This window comes from Oncorhynchus kisutch, linkage group LG1 (assembly GCF_002021735.2).
Source record: "Oncorhynchus kisutch isolate 150728-3 linkage group LG1, Okis_V2, whole genome shotgun sequence".
Classification (NCBI taxonomy): Eukaryota; Metazoa; Chordata; class Actinopteri; order Salmoniformes; family Salmonidae; genus Oncorhynchus; species Oncorhynchus kisutch.
The window spans coordinates 3537050-3542368 of NC_034174.2; positions in this window are offsets into that span (position 1 = coordinate 3537050).

Genomic DNA, 5319 nt, shown 5'->3' on the forward strand with positions numbered 1-5319 from the left:
TAATATAATAGAGACAGTAGATCTAGCTGGTCTGTCATAATATAATAGAGACAGTAGATCTAGCTGGTCTGTCATAATATAATAGAGACAGTAGATCTAGCTGGTCTGTCATAATATAATAGAGACAGTAGATCTAGCTGGTCTGTCATAATATAATAGAGACAGTAGATCTAGCTGGTCTGTCATAATATAATAGAGACAGTAGATCTAGCTGGTCTGTCATAATATAATAGAGACAGTAGATCTAGCTGGTCTGTCATAATATAATAGAGACAGTAGATCTAGCTGGTCTGTCATAATATAATAGAGACAGTAGATCTAGCTGGTCTGTCATAATATAATAGAGACAGTAGATCTAGCTGGTCTGTCATAATATAATAGAGACAGTAGATCTAGCTGGTCTGTCATAATATAATAGAGACAGTAGATCTAGCTGGTCTGTCATAATATAATAGAGACAGTAGATCTAGCTGGTCTGTCATAATATAATAGAGACAGTAGATCTAGCTGGTCTGTCATAATATAATAGAGACAGTAGATCTAGCTGGTCTGTCATAATATAATAGAGACAGTAGATCTAGCTGGTCTGTCATAATATAATAGAGACAGTAGATCTAGCTGGTCTGTCATAATATAATAGAGACAGTAGATCTAGCTGGTCTGTCATAATATAATAGAGACAGTAGATCTAGCTGGTCTGTCATAATATAATAGAGACAGTAGATCTAGCTGGTCTGTCATAATATAATAGAGACAGTAGATCTAGCTGGTCTGTCATAATATAATAGAGACAGTAGATCTAGCTGGTCTGTCATAATATAATAGAGACAGTAGATCTAGCTGGTCTGTCATAATATAATAGAGACAGTAGATCTAGCTGGTCTGTCATAATATAATAGAGACAGTAGATCTAGCTGGTCTGTCATAATATAATAGAGACAGTAGATCTAGCTGGTCTGTCATAATATAATAGAGACAGTAGATCTAGCTGGTCTGTCATAATATAATAGAGACAGTAGATCTAGCTGGTCTGTCATAATATAATAGAGACAGTAGATCTAGCTGGTCTGTCATAATATAATAGAGACAGTAGATCTAGCTGGTCTGTCATAATATAATAGAGACAGTAGATCTAGCTGGTCTGTCATAATATAATAGAGACAGTAGATCTAGCTGGTCTGTCATAATATAATAGAGACAGTAGATCTAGCTGGTCTGTCATAATATAATAGAGACAGTAGATCTAGCTGGTCTGTCATAATATAATAGAGACAGTAGATCTAGCTGGTCTGTCATAATATAATAGAGACAGTAGATCTAGCTGGTCTGTCATAATATAATAGAGACAGTAGATCTAGCTGGTCTGTCATAATATAATAGAGACAGTAGATCTAGCTGGTCTGTCATAATATAATAGAGACAGTAGATCTAGCTGGTCTGTCATAATATAATAGAGACAGTAGATCTAGCTGGTCTGTCATAATATAATAGAGACAGTAGATCTAGCTGGTCTGTCATAATATAATAGAGACAGTAGATCTAGCTGGTCTGTCATAATATAATAGAGACAGTAGATCTAGCTGGTCTGTCATAATATAATAGAGACAGTAGATCTAGCTGGTCTGTCATAATATAATAGAGACAGTAGATCTAGCTGGTCTGTCATAATATAATAGAGACAGTAGATCTAGCTGGTCTGTCATAATATAATAGAGACAGTAGATCTAGCTGGTCTGTCATAATATAATAGAGACAGTAGATCTAGCTGGTCTGTCATAATATAATAGAGACAGTAGATCTAGCTGGTCTGTCATAATATAATAGAGACAGTAGATCTAGCTGGTCTGTCATAATATAATAGAGACAGTAGATCTAGCTGGTCTGTCATAATATAATAGAGACAGTAGATCTAGCTGGTCTGTCATAATATAATAGAGACAGTAGATCTAGCTGGTCTGTCATAATATAATAGAGACAGTAGATCTAGCTGGTCTGTCATAATATAATAGAGACAGTAGATCTAGCTGGTCTGTCATAATATAATAGAGACAGTAGATCTAGCTGGTCTGTCATAATATAATAGAGACAGTAGATCTAGCTGGTCTGTCATAATATAATAGAGACAGTAGATCTAGCTGGTCTGTCATAATATAATAGAGACAGTAGATCTAGCTGGTCTGTCATAATATAATAGAGACAGTAGATCTAGCTGGTCTGTCATAATATAATAGAGACAGTAGATCTAGCTGGTCTGTCATAATATAATAGAGACAGTAGATCTAGCTGGTCTGTCATAATATAATAGAGACAGTAGATCTAGCTGGTCTGTCATAATATAATAGAGACAGTAGATCTAGCTGGTCTGTCATAATATAATAGAGACAGTAGATCTAGCTGGTCTGTCATAATATAATAGAGACAGTAGATCTAGCTGGTCTGTCATAATATAATAGAGACAGTAGATCTAGCTGGTCTGTCATAATATAATAGAGACAGTAGATCTAGCTGGTCTGTCATAATATAATAGAGACAGTAGATCTAGCTGGTCTGTCATAATATAATAGAGACAGTAGATCTAGCTGGTCTGTCATAATATAATAGAGACAGTAGATCTAGCTGGTCTGTCATAATATAATAGAGACAGTAGATCTAGCTGGTCTGTCATAATATAATAGAGACAGTAGATCTAGCTGGTCTGTCATAATATAATAGAGACAGTAGATCTAGCTGGTCTGTCATAATATAATAGAGACAGTAGATCTAGCTGGTCTGTCATAATATAATAGAGACAGTAGATCTAGCTGGTCTGTCATAATATAATAGAGACAGTAGATCTAGCTGGTCTGTCATAATATAATAGAGACAGTAGATCTAGCTGGTCTGTCATAATATAATAGAGACAGTAGATCTAGCTGGTCTGTCATAATATAATAGAGACAGTAGATCTAGCTGGTCTGTCATAATATAATAGAGACAGTAGATCTAGCTGGTCTGTCATAATATAATAGAGACAGTAGATCTAGCTGGTCTGTCATAATATAATAGAGACAGTAGATCTAGCTGGTCTGTCATAATATAATAGAGACAGTAGATCTAGCTGGTCTGTCATAATATAATAGAGACAGTAGATCTAGCTGGTCTGTCATAATATAATAGAGACAGTAGATCTAGCTGGTCTGTCATAATATAATAGAGACAGTAGATCTAGCTGGTCTGTCATAATATAATAGAGACAGTAGATCTAGCTGGTCTGTCATAATATAATAGAGACAGTAGATCTAGCTGGTCTGTCATAATATAATAGAGACAGTAGATCTAGCTGGTCTGTCATAATATAATAGAGACAGTAGATCTAGCTGGTCTGTCATAATATAATAGAGACAGTAGATCTAGCTGGTCTGTCATAATATAATAGAGACAGTAGATCTAGCTGGTCTGTCATAATATAATAGAGACAGTAGATCTAGCTGGTCTGTCATAATATAATAGAGACAGTAGATCTAGCTGGTCTGTCATAATATAATAGAGACAGTAGATCTAGCTGGTCTGTCATAATATAATAGAGACAGTAGATCTAGCTGGTCTGTCATAATATAATAGAGACAGTAGATCTAGCTGGTCTGTCATAATATAATAGAGACAGTAGATCTAGCTGGTCTGTCATAATATAATAGAGACAGTAGATCTAGCTGGTCTGTCATAATATAATAGAGACAGTAGATCTAGCTGGTCTGTCATAATATAATAGAGACAGTAGATCTAGCTGGTCTGTCATAATATAATAGAGACAGTAGATCTAGCTGGTCTGTCATAATATAATAGAGACAGTAGATCTAGCTGGTCTGTCATAATATAATAGAGACAGTAGATCTAGCTGGTCTGTCATAATATAATAGAGACAGTAGATCTAGCTGGTCTGTCATAATATAATAGAGACAGTAGATCTAGCTGGTCTGTCATAATATAATAGAGACAGTAGATCTAGCTGGTCTGTCATAATATAATAGAGACAGTAGATCTAGCTGGTCTGTCATAATATAATAGAGACAGTAGATCTAGCTGGTCTGTCATAATATAATAGAGACAGTAGATCTAGCTGGTCTGTCATAATATAATAGAGACAGTAGATCTAGCTGGTCTGTCATAATATAATAGAGACAGTAGATCTAGCTGGTCTGTCATAATATAATAGAGACAGTAGATCTAGCTGGTCTGTCATAATATAATAGAGACAGTAGATCTAGCTGGTCTGTCATAATATAATAGAGACAGTAGATCTAGCTGGTCTGTCATAATATAATAGAGACAGTAGATCTAGCTGGTCTGTCATAATATAATAGAGACAGTAGATCTAGCTGGTCTGTCATAATATAATAGAGACAGTAGATCTAGCTGGTCTGTCATAATATAATAGAGACAGTAGATCTAGCTGGTCTGTCATAATATAATAGAGACAGTAGATCTAGCTGGTCTGTCATAATATAATAGTGACAGTATATCTAGCTGGTCTGTCATTATTATAGAGACAGTAGATCTAGCTGGTCTGTCATAATATAATTAGAGACAGTAGATCTAGCTGGTCTGTCATAATATAATAGAGACAGTAGATCTAGCTGGTCTGTCATAATATAATAGAGACAGTAGATCTAGCTGGTCTGTCATAATATAATAGAGACAGTAGATCTAGCTGGTCTGTCATAATATAATAGAGACAGTAGATCTAGCTGGTCTGTCATAATATAATAGAGACAGTAGATCTAGCTGGTCTGTCATAATATAATAGAGACAGTAGATCTAGCTGGTCTGTCATAATATAATAGAGACAGTAGATCTAGCTGGTCTGTCATAATATAATAGAGACAGTAGATCTAGCTGGTCTGTCATAATATAATAGAGACAGTAGATCTAGCTGGTCTGTCATAATATAATAGAGACAGTAGATCTAGCTGGTCTGTCATAATATAATAGAGACAGTAGATCTAGCTGGTCTGTCATAATATAATAGAGACAGTAGATCTAGCTGGTCTGTCATAATATAATAGAGACAGTAGATCTAGCTGGTCTGTCATAATATAATAGAGACAGTAGATCTAGCTGGTCTGTCATAAATAGAGACAGTAGATCTAGCTGGTCTGTCATAATATAATAGAGACAGTAGATCTAGCTGGTCTGTCATAATAATAGAGACAGTAGATCTAGCTGGTCTGTCATAATATAATAGAGACAGTTATCTAGCTGGTTCATAATATATAGAGGGAACCCGTAAAGATCTAGCTCTAGCTGGTCTGTTCATATTATAATAGAGACAGTAGATCTAGG